At 42.2% G+C, this 12,676-nt stretch overlaps 1 long non-coding RNA gene across 1 annotated transcript in view; it reads right to left on the minus strand.

The window, feature by feature from the left end:
- Positions 1-8,898, minus strand: part of LOC131517433 (uncharacterized) — a 55,072-nt gene extending 46,174 nt beyond the window's left edge. Inside the window, exons 1-2 of the long non-coding RNA XR_009264593.1 lie at positions 8,819-8,898; positions 6,837-7,015 (exon numbers count right to left, since the gene is read on the minus strand). This is a non-coding gene — a long non-coding RNA (uncharacterized LOC131517433). The remainder of the gene's footprint in view (positions 1-6,836; positions 7,016-8,818) is intronic.
- Positions 8,899-12,676: the final 3,778 nt, after the last annotated feature.

The raw sequence follows: 12,676 nt of genomic DNA on the forward strand, positions 1-12,676 counted from the left end.
AAGTGCAGAGCAAAGGCCCCATGAGCCCAGCAGTCTACACTGATGTCCCCCAGAACAGAGGGCAAGTCCTGACAATGTGTACCATGGCCCTGTCCTTTTGGGAACACCTGAGGGGCATGACTGAGGAAAGCCTAAGGTCCTACCATTTACCAGATGGGGCTGTTGAAGACCAAGAAGCAAACCGAACAAACTTCTCAGACGATCTCTACCCAGGGCCCTTAACCACGGTGTCCTCCAGTACATTGTATGCCCTTGGTGCATAAATGTATAAATATATGTGCGTACATTTAATATCATTTCTTTCCACGTAAGACATATGCCTTAACTCCTTTCTTCGGTGTTAGTTTCCTTTTAGATTCCTTTCATGTCCACACTTTTGTCTCCAAGCGACTTGGGTATTTTGCTGAAAATCTTTCAGCAAGATCACCATTTTTCTAAGACAGCTTTCATTTCTGTTTGTTAATTTCTATCCTGGTGGCCACCACCCAGGTTCATATCCTTATCCCCTTATTCCTGGACCATCTGCTCACTGGTCTCTCAACTTCACCTTCTCCAAGTTATTACTGCCCCTTTCGCCCTACACGTTTAGTGAATTTTCTGATTCTGAAATCTTCAAGGGTTTCCACTGCCAGTGTGAAAAAGGTTTATGACCTTAACCAACTTAGTCTTCTCTCTCTAATTACCACTCCATTCTCTACCTCCCTTAACTGCAAAATACTACTCAGAAGTTTTCCACATTAGCTGTTTCCACTTCCTTACTTCCCATTCTCTCTTCAATCCACTCTAAGTCACCCTTATCTCTATTCCTCCTCGGAAATGACTTTCGTAAACCCTGACAACCTTCACACGGCCAAACTCAATAATCAGTTCTCTATTCTCTTCTCACATAAAGTCTCAAGCATCTGGCACAGGTGGATACTGTCTTCTTGAAAAATTTTCTTCCCTTGCGTTCTATGTATGATGCCATTTCAGGATAAAACCTGTACGGGTTTTGGTTTTACTCTGATTTTTTTTACCAAGCCTCCTTTGAAGCATATACTCATTTGTCTTCTATCCTCTTCATACTTCCACCTTCTTAAGAATATTGATCTTGCCTTATATTTCAACATAATCAGCTGCTGCTTACTAATACAAACATGCAAATACCAAGACCTCAGAAAGTTTCCTCTAACACAACAGACTGTGGTGGCTCTGTGGCTTAGTTAGACCTGTTAACTTTCCTGAGTATCTGCTCAGTTGTCCTGAAAGTAACACTACCCCTTTTCAAGGTTAAATTCCCAGAACTGATCACTTCCTCCTCTGTGCTTCCTATGCCATGCTCTTTTATGACTCTCAAAGCCCCCAAACCCTCCATTTCTCTCACTGGCCTATAGATCTGCCTTTATCCACAGATTAGAATTTGAGAGTTCCTTGAAGGCATACAATGTGTCTCTGTGTGTGTGTGTGTGTGTGTGTGTGTGTGTGTGTGTGTGTTTCTGATAATTTGCTCAGTGCCCACGACTCAACAGCCATCCAAATAATTGATGGAAAACACTTGGATGAAATGAACCAGGCCAGGAGGAGCAATAAGAGAAGTTGATGGTTGTTACAGAAGCCTGCGAAACAGGAGAGCTGGCTGGTCACCCTGCCCTGGCTTGCCTACAGTGAACATAAGCTTGTTCATGAGCTTTGAGTCTCTGGCTGTTACAGGCACCTCTGGGGTGGGGAAATGTGCTCCTCAGAGGCCTCACACACTGTTCCCATCCACATCCTCTCCTCATTTGGCTGAAGAAAAAGCGCTGAGGCAAAAAGGCTTGAGTTGAGTCTCAGATTCACCATCAACTAGGAGGACATTTCAGAGCCACAAAAGCCCATCTGTCAAATGTAAATGACTGTCCGGTTTCAAACGGCCATTGTAAAGCTCAAATGAAGACTCAGCTGACTGTGCACTCTTACTCACAGTTTATTTCCAGATCCTACAGAGTGCCTAGGATATAAATGGTGCTCAGTCACGTTTGTTAAACCAACAAAATGAGATCAACCTGTTCTGTCTTCTATTTCCCCCATACTGGTGACCAGCACAACTCAGAAATCTTGGAGCCTCACTCACTGAAGTTTCACGCTCTTTGTCAATGCCACTTCTAATCTGTCATCCTATCTGGTTAGTTTCATGTTCTGCTCCAGCTCTATATGCCTCAGTTGGCATCCTCACCCTTCCTCATGTGTTTTTCATTCTACTGATAATAGATTTTTTGGCTGATGCTAGTTTTTGACTGCTATGAAGTATGCGGCGATGAACAATCTCATGCACGTACCTTGATGCACAGGCACACGTTTCTGTTTCCAAACTGATTGTGCCAATTTATACCCCATCAGCAGTGTGTGAGATTTTTAGTTATTCCACATCCTTGCCAATTCCTACCATTTTCCTCTTTTAAAAAAATATTTTAGCCATTCTGCTACATGTGTAGTGGTATCTCATTGTGGTTTTAATTTGCATTTCTTTCTCTGATTAATGAGGCTGAGCCCTTTTCACATTTGTATTGGCAATTTGGATATCCTCCTTTGTGAAAGCTTTGTCCTTCTACTTTTGATTCATAATTCATAAGTCCATTTTATATTATGGACACAAGCCCTTTATTGACTTTATGTGTAGCAAATATCTTCTCCCAGTTTAAAGCTTGTCTTTTCTCTTTCTTAAAATTATCTTTTGATGAACCTAAGTTCTTCATTTTGGTATTACCCAATTTATCAATATTTTCCTTTATAGTAAATTGTTTTATATCCTATTTAATAATTATTTTTCTGGGGGCACCTAGGTGTTTCAGCCAGTTAAGCACCGGACTCTTGATTTCAGCTCAGGTCTCGATCTCACAGTTTGTGGGTTCAAGCCCCATGTAGGGCTCTGTGCTGACAGTGCAAAGCTTGCTTGGGATTCTCTCTCTCTCTCTGCCTTTCCCCACCTCGCATATGCGCTGACTCTCTCTCAAAAATAAATACACCTAAAACATTATTTTTCTGCTCTTAACTAATATATTATCTAATATTACCTAAAATTTTAATAATCCCTTACATGGAGATGTATAGCTAATGAAATACTGATTTTATGTAGTAATAGGATAGGAATCTTTTTTTTTTTTTTTTGGCACGTGCACATTTCTTTGTCCTAGCACTATATACCTAGAAGTTCTTCCTTTACCTTGTGTTTTTAATTGTTTTCATAAATCAGGTATTGATACGTCTGGGTCTTCTCCCTGTAATCTGCATTATTTTTTGACCTTGGCTATTTGTCTATCCTTGCACGTATACCTTAATTACCGTCTTGGGCAAATCTCAGCCCTGTGAATTTCCATCATAAACTTTAGAATCATCTTCTCAAATTTCACAAAATAGTTGCTGGGAATGTCACCAGGGTACATTGAATTTATAGATCATGCTGGATTGAGATATCTGTATGATTTCGAATCCTATAATCCATGAAATGGTAGGTACATCATACATTTATTTTAGGTCACTTTTTAGCCTCAATAATATTTTCTATTTTAGTTCTTGAATGCCTTTTATTTGATGCAAAATACTGGCTATTTTTATGCTAATATATATGGTATTCTTTCTAAAACTAACTTTCATTTTTTTACCCTGGTATATAGAAATACAATTGATTTTTGTCTTTTGATCTTGAAATGCAAACTTGTTAAACTCATTACTTCTAAAAACTCATTTGTGGAGCTTTTTGGATTTTTCACACAATCACATTCAAATAATGACATTTAAAATTTTCTTTCCGATCTGTTAACAATTATTTTCACTTTCTTGCTTTACTGGATTGGCTAGGACTTCCAGTACATTGTTGAATATAAGTGGTAGGGATAGTGTGGGAATCCCTGATCTAATCTCAAAGGGAATGACTGCAACATTTCGCCATTAAGCCTGACATTTGTTGTAGGTTTTCTTATAATCTGGCATCAGAAGAAAAAATTTTCCCCTCCATTTTTAGTACTATTGGTAGCTAGACAACCTAAAGATATTCCCTCACTGTTTTTATAGTTATTTTCCTTATCATTGGTTTTCAGCAAATTGTTTGTGATATGCACTTAGGACTATTACTGCTATTACTATTCTGGATGTAGTTTGTAACAATTCTTGAATTTGCAGCTTGATATCTTTCATGAGATTTGGCAAATTCTTAACCATTAGTTTTTTCAAACGTAGCTTCTGCCCCATTCATTTTGGACTTGCTTTCCAGAACTTCGGTTATGAATAGGGAAAGGGTTAACATTAGGCGAGGAGAGATAAGGGAGCCTCAGGGAAGCAGACTGCAGGTTCAAGTGGGAGGCTGAAGAAGCAGCATATTCCAGACCTGCCTGGGCTAGGCGCCATGAGTGGAGCCTCACAAACTCTCTGATAAGGTCAGGGACAAAAATCCTTGACGGCTACCCAGTCAGGACCTCTCTCACTCTCGAGAGCTTTATACTTTCCCTCGATAAACTTTATCGCTTTGTTCACTCTCTGTTGTCTGCGAGATTCATTCTTCCATTCCTTCCACTCGCCTTTAACAGTTATATGTAGATTAGACATTCTCGTGGCATCTTCTTTGTATTTTACCTTCTCATCACTATTTTTCATCATTTTGGGTCTCCATGTTTTATTCAGGATATTTTTTTCAGAACTTTCTTTCAGTTCGGTAATTCTCTGTTCAGTTGTGCTCTGTTTCTCATTCTTTTACCCACTAAGTTTTAAGTATTTGTTATTATTTTTTCATATTACAGTATCTTTTGGCTCTTTTTCTAATCTACTATGTCTTTGATAGTTCCAGTTCTCTGCCAAAATTAAAAACATTGAGTTTTATCATCTTAAATCTATTAACACAGTTTTCTAAGTCTCTGGCTGGTAACTCCAACAGCTAGAGTCCTCGTGAACCTAATATTTGTTGTTTCTGCTGGTTCTTGTTTATGTTACATGTTACCTTGTCTCTTTGTGTGCCTAGTTATTTCTTTTCAAATTTTATCTAACATTACATTTCCAAAATTAGAATTAATCTGTGACCTAACAGTGTTAACATTCTCCAGAAAGAATTTCACTTTTTCTTTTCCTGCCAGTGGCTAGAGGCAACAGTAATCCAAAATACCTTGATCCAAATTCAGGGACTGAGACAATGTGTGTGTGTGTGTGTGTGTGTGTGTGTGTGTGTGTGTGTGTGTGTGTTTATTTTTGAAAGAGAAAGTGTGAGCGAGGGGCAGAGAAAGAGGGAGACAGAGAATCCCAAGCAGGCTCTGTGCTGTCAGCGTTCGGATGCTTAGCTGACTGAGCTACCCAGGCACCCTGAAATAATGTTTTTTAAATTTTTTATTTAAATTTTTTAACGTATATTTATTATTTATGAGAGAGAGAGAGTCAGAGTATGAGCGGGAGAGGGGCAGAGAGAGACAGAAAGAGAGACACACACACACAGAATCTGAAGCAGGCTCCAGACTCTGAACTGTCCATACAGAACCCAACCCAGGGCTTGAACCCACCAACTGCGAGATCATGACCTGAGCCAAAGTCGGATGCTTAACCGACTGAGCCACCCAGGCGCCCCTGTGGAGCTTTTATAAGGGCACTGATCCCATTCATGAGGGCTCCACCCTCATGACCTAACCACCTCCCAAAGGCCCCACCTTCAAAGACCATGATCACATGAGGATTAGGTTTCAACGTGAATTTGGGGGGGGGAGATACGAACATTCAGCCTATGGCAGAAATACTCCCACGGGAAAAACAACACCAAATTCCATACTCAGCTCTCTGGATTCCTTTCTTCTCTCCATTCACAGCCTGATAATCCTTTATCTTATTATATCTTGTATGCCTCAAGTAGATTTTCTATTGTAAAATCGACCTAGATTTTCTGGTTTTCTCAGAGTTTGATCTGAATTACCTGGTCTATCACTATTGGCTGTGGAAGCCCTGTAGTTATTTCTTTAGTTGTCGGTTTTCCCCCACTCCACTGTAAATTCCTTGGTCATTTCTGCAGCACCAGATCCTGTCAGCTAGCAGATGCTTTATAAACGTTTATATCAGTCTAGGTTACTGCTTTCAAGTGTGAAACAGATTCTTAGTGATCTAAGCTGCTCACACAATCTGGGAAGGTCAGAGAGCTAACCACAGTCACTCTGAAGCCAGAACAAACCTGGCTCCACAGATGGTCCAGGGCAGATATGGGCGTTGCTTCTGACAGGCCCAGGCACTGCAGACTGTATCACAGATCTCACTCACCAACACTGGATTCTGGGCACTGGTATTACAATATTGCTGCTGCTAAACAGGAAGACCCGCAGGGAAATGGATGGAAATAGAGAGTGGGGAAAGCTGAGGAAGGGAGGGCAAGACAAGGGCATGATGTTTTGGAGAAACCTGGCTTTGTCAAGGAATTGACAAGGAATTCGATCTCTTTTCAAACACTGAGCTAGAAATCCTGTAGAACTGGAAAGTAGAGGTTTACTGATGCCAAAGTGAATTATACCATTTCCAAAGACTGAGCAGATGATACAAATGACTAAAAGGACCCAGAAAGATAGATTCCACTGTGACCACCCCAGCCCTCCTCTTCCTTGCCCTGTAATGCCCTGCTTAAGAGACCATGATCTGTTTCACATATTCTTCTTTTCCAAAGTCCCCATACCCCTTACCATGGTCTGAGCAATTTAAATTCCACTGCTTTTCAAAAGGATTTCTTCAAAAAATAAAAATAAAAATAAATAATAATAAAAGGATTTCTTCAGAAACTGCTATGTGAGCCAAGGGTCCCAACAACCTCTATGTCAGTGCCTTTCAAGTAGATTAGACTTGTTAATAAAAATTATTATATTTCTCACCTGCTTCGATACAGCTTTCATAAGAGTGTTTCTTCAGAAGCACAGGACTCTGCAGGGACTATCCTCTGGTTTTCAGCCATCCTGCCCACAGGGCATTCATTCCAAAAAGGAAGGAGTAACTCTCAAGAGGCCTAGGATGGTCTGAATTCGCCATAAAGAACTCCTTTTTGTTGTTGTTGCTGAGAGACAAAGAGAGAGAGAGAATATGAATCTCATGGAGTCATAGGCTCCATGCTTAGGGAGGCCCGACATGGGGCTTGACCCTGAGATCATGGCCTGAGCCAAAATCAAGAGTAAGACACTCAACCGACTGAACCACCCAGGCACCCCAAGGACTTTTTTTTTTTAATACACTTCGCTATTTGCCAAAAGATCTGTCAGCAATAAGAAATGAGGGAAATATCTGTTATCCCAAAGCCAGAAGACCACTTCATCTCATTGCTTAACTGAATTTTATGAGGTTCCTAGGCAGTCTGGTATCTTCTTTTCCGGTTTAAAGTCCTTCTATAATTGTCTGCTATCTTATGTCCGGGGACTTTAGTTGTTCAGAGGGAGTACTAGGGGGCACTCACGCTCCGTCTTGGTCAGAACTAGAAGTCCTCTCCCCATGTATTTTTAAATTTTTTTTTTTTTTAACGTTTATTTATTTTTGAGACAGAGAGAGACAGAGCATGAACGGGGGAGGGTCAGAGAGAGAGGGAGACACAGAATCGGAAGCAGGCTCCAGGCTCTGGGCCATCAGCCCAGAGCCCGACGCGGGGCTCTAACTCACGGACCATGAGATCGTGAGCTGAGCCAAAGCTGGACGCCCAACCAACTGAGCCACTCAGGCGCCCCGTCCCCCATGTATTTTTAAAGTGATATCATCCTGGGGCGCCTGGGTGGCGCAGTCGGTTAAGCGTCCGACTTCAGCCAGGTCACGATCTCGCGGTCCGTGAGTTCGAGCCCCGCGTCAGGCTCTGGGCTGATGGCTCGGAGCCTGGAGCCTGTTTCCGATTCTGTGTCTCCCTCTCTCTGCCCCTCCCCCGTTCATGCTCTGTCTCTCTCTGTCCCAAAAATAAATAAAAAACGTTGAAAAAAAAAAAATTTAAAAAAAAAAAAAATAAAGTGATATCATCCTAACACATAGATATAAATAAACAAAGGCCAAAGCTTTCTTTTAGATAAATAAACTACCTCCTTTTTTCGTTTCTTCAAAATTACAAATAACACTGTAAAGAACATCTGATAAATATTTACTTTGCAGAGGCGGAAATGTGAGGTCAAAAGGCATACCCATTTTAAATTCTGATAAATGTATCAAATTCATCTCAAATTTATTAATACCAACAGTGCGCATATTTGTAGACATCTTCACTAATCATTTCACTAATTATACATTATCAAATGTTTTAATCTTTGACAATCCAACACATAGAAAATACTATTTAAATTCTCACTGACTCGTATTTCATTAAGTTTGAAAAGAATTTAAGTGTCCAGTGGTACCTTGTGGATAATTTTTATCTCATTATTTAACAATTTAAAAAGGTTTTTTTAAATGTTTATTTATTTTTGAGAGAGACAGAGCACGTGCAGGGGAGGGGCAGAGAGAGAGAGGGGGGAAGTCACAGAATCAGAAGTAGGCTCCAGTCTCTGAGCTGTCAGCACAGAGCCCAACATGGGACTCGAACCCATTAACTGCTAGTTCATGACCTGAGCCGAAGTCAGACGCTCAACCGACTGAGCCACCCAGGTGCTCCTTAACTATTTTAGGGAGATGATGTATATGATGATGTATATGTAAAAGCTTATCATTTGCTTTTCAAACATATTTAAGATGTCTTATTTTTTTAATGGAAGATTATGATGATAATGTTGATCCTTATTTGTGAGATATTTCTACCTTTTTTCCTGTCACACTTAGATAGGACTTCCCCAAAACAATAAAAATATTCTTGTGGTAAGAAGGATGATCCCCCACCACTCCCAAAGATATCCACATTCTAATCACTGGAAATTGTGCATATATTTTCCTACACAGCAAAAAGGAATTAAGGTTGCGGATAGAACTAATGCAGCTAACAGGTTGGCTACAGATGAGAAAATACTAGATTTAGAAAGCAGCAGGTCACTGATGATCTCAGCAAGGGAAACTGAGGAACAGAGAAGAAGCTGAAGCACCAAAATCCGTATGTTTTCAAGAGCATTATCTGAGAAGGAAAGGAGAAAATTATTAGTGTGTCCCTGGTACTTTAAAACCCTCTTCTGAATGTTGTTCCATAAAGATTGGCAACATTTATCAGAGGATATAATCTACCTTGAAGATGTTATAGTAATTATGGGCTTTATGTAATAACATGCTGCTCTTTACATAATATTGCTACAAGGAAAAGTGGATGCATGACTTGAGTTCATTCCAGTAATTTTGCTACGTTATGAGCACATATTTTCTGTCTGCCTGACTCCAACTATGCCAACAGGTTAATTAGTATATTTGACACACGACCAAAGATTTTATAATTTTATAATCCTTCCCAAACGCACACCATGTTGGGTTTACAATTAAATGGCCTTTGTCCACGGCCTAATTAGTATAATTGGACTTAACTCCGATTGGAAGGCCTACCTTGCCGCCCACAGCTTTATCCAAATTATTGTGTTTATGGACAAGGCGGCCACGGAAAACAACCTGCACAAGGTCACGCAGCAAATCAAAGGAGTGGTGTGGATTCCAACTGAGGTCTAACTGGTTCCAAGGCCTAATCGTTCCATCGTTATATCAATGTCAACTTGCACTCCCTGGAGCAATGGAACAAAGTCCTCATTCTCAGGGCACTCGGTGTAGAAGGGAACACAGAACACAAAAGAGTATCATGTGAGCAGTACTGGCACAAAGAACAACACAGCCATCGCTTTGGGAATCCCTACCATTTGGCAGACGTTGGGCTGAACGCTTCATACATCCTTTGGTCAGCTACGTGAAATACGAATCAAGTCCATTTCACAAACCAGGAGACTGACGCAGGGAGAGGCCGAAAATCGCACAATTATTAAGCAACCGCATCGAGTCCCCCGTGACCGCAGTCCGCAGGCTTGGCAAGTACCCACACCGGGGTTAAAATCTGGCTCTGACGTACGTTAATGTTGTTACCTCCGGCAAGGGTCGCCCTCGACGCGGGCTGCCTTAAAACTCCCACTCTCCGGACCATCCCTCGAGCGCCAGGGTCCGGCTCTTCCGCCCGCTGCGACACCCGTTCCCTGCACCCGCCCGCCCACCTCTTCCTCACGTCTCTCTGCTCTCACCTCGCCACCTCCATCACCAACAAGGGGCCTCGCACCAGCGCGTGTGCAAACACGACCGAGCCGTCCGACGCGGGCCCAGCGCGCCTCCCGGATCTCAGCAGCTCGGGCTCCCCAGCGACGAGGACGCCGTACACCGCCAGGCTGGCCCGCAGCCGCCGAGCTCGCCGTCCTCTCCGGCCCGACCCCCGCCAGGCAAAAGCAATCGATCCCTCGCCACAAACTGGCGACTCCGCCCGGAAATGAAGCGGCAACGCTTTGGTTCCGCCGCCTTGGCCCGCAATTGGGATTTAGAGACCGGAATTGGGTTCGCTGTCGCGTTCAAACTGATCTGGAAAGGATACTTAACATACCCCAGACTAATTCTTAGAACACTCCCTTGCACATAGCCTCCGTGGATACTTGTGGGATGGAGAGCTTGCCGGCTTCATTTAAAAAGTAAAAATTTTTAAGTGCTATGAAAGGTTAGATCGAATGGTAATCCGTGTAGTATCTTGCTATCATTGAGCTTTCGGTGGTAGTGCTTTTACTGCCAGATGGCCTGTAATCCAGTCACCTATGAGTGTCTGTTTTCTCCTTCAGTGACCCTCCAGCACACCCTTCTGTGGGTCATCGGAAGGCTAACGGAACAGAGATGAGAAGATACCAAGGCTGGCAGTCCAACAGGCACACGAACATGTGCTTTCGGTAGCTTAGGAAGCAGCCCCCACATGTACCATTTGCCAGGGTGGGTCAGAGAAAGCCTCACCTATCAAGTACTATTTGAGATGACATAATAGAGCGCAAGTGGCACGGAGTAACATTTCCCACGCTATCCCTGAAATCTTCCCATCTGTCCTTGCTTCTGTTTTGCCACTGAAATGTCCCTGGTTTAACCCTTTATCTTCCCACCTATTAAAGTAGCCCTTACGTGGTCACCAGAGGAGAAAGTCCTGAACTCCTGCTTTTAGGGCTGCTCCAGTAACACTCATGTTCACAGGACTACAGGGTCAAATATGGGGTGGGGGAGAGGAAAGAAACTTCATTGTGACTTTCAAGTCCATCTTTGACAATGCTGAAAGTTATTTAAGATACAAAAGATGGTGGGATTCTTCTGCCCTTGCCTGCAGTGTTCATTCTGATTTTCTTAGCAAGGAATATCAATCAAGCCTTTTGTACTACAACTTTGAGGTCAAAGGCTGCCTTCCTGCCTGTATCCCCTATTTACTCCATACTCCGTCTAGAGGAGACAGCATTCCCTGCGTATTCTGCGAACTTCCACAACTACAAAGTGCACCTCCAGGGAAACCAGGTTCAGGAAGCCTCTAGACGCCACAGGCAGTGTTGAATTAATCCCTCCTCAGCACCTGGGACTCATATATATCACAAAGTACTCATCACAGTCTGTTATTTTTAATGTATAAAGAGTGCCTTCACTATACAGCTGAACTTTGAAAAACACGGGGGCTAGGGGTGCTGACCCCATGTAGTTGAAAATCTGCATGTAACTTTTGCCACCCCTCCCCCACAAAAAAACTGAACTATCAATAGTCTACTGTTGACTGGAAGCCTTACCAATAACATAAAGTCAATTAACGCATATTTTACATGTGTATTATATACTGCATTCTTACAATAAAGAAAATGTTAAGAAAATCATGAGAAAATATTTACAGTACTGTACTGTAAGAAATCAGCATAGAAGTGGACCCACACAGTTCAAACCCATATTGTTCAAGGATCAACGCATGTAAGGATATAAAGAACATGAAAAGAGGAGAGTACTACTGTTTGAATCTCCAACATCTATACAAGTCTCTAGTGTATGGCAAGTGCTTAATAAGTGTTCAATGAACGAATGATGATGTAAGTGATTTTAATAAAAGTCTTCTCTGCCGGTCCCTTTATCAAGTTGGTGCTGTGAAGGAGTTCTGTGGCACACTTCGTTCAAAAACACTTTCTCCCCTGGTTTGATAGAAAAAGCAGCTGGAGTGAGCCAAAGAACTCAGCTGTTAAAAAAAAAATTTTTTTTTTTAATGTTTTTATTTATTTTTGCGACAGAGAGAGACAGAGCATGAGCAGGGGAGAGGCAGAGAGAGAGGGAGACACAGAATTGGAAGCAGGCTCCAGGCTCTGAGCTGTCAGCACAGAGCCCGATGCAGGGCTCGAAACCAAAGACTGTGAGATCATGACCTGAGCTGAAGTCGGACACTTAACCGACTGAGCCACCCAGGGGCCCCAGAACTGAGCTGTTTTAAAGCTTCTGGCTCTCTGCTGCCCACTAGAGGAGCCTGAACTATACCAAGTGGAGCCTGTTTTAACATTCTTCATTGAATAAACATTTTTTAGCATGTGTTCACCTAGCACTGTTACAAATGTCAAAAACAATGTCCCTGCTCTCAGGAGCTTGTATCCTCACACATAGTCACAAATGGAGATATGCAGGCTTTATGACCTTTAGAAAAAAAAATCGTCCCTACCCGACCCTTTGAACTGCGAGTGAACAGGAGGGTTTGTTCAATTGGTAGTCAGGATAACTAAAGTTCAGCCCAGAATCATCTACTAATCACCTGGGTGAC

The sequence above is a fragment of the Neofelis nebulosa genome, chromosome 7 (genome assembly GCF_028018385.1).
Source record: "Neofelis nebulosa isolate mNeoNeb1 chromosome 7, mNeoNeb1.pri, whole genome shotgun sequence".
NCBI lineage: Eukaryota > Metazoa > Chordata > Mammalia > Carnivora > Felidae > Neofelis > Neofelis nebulosa.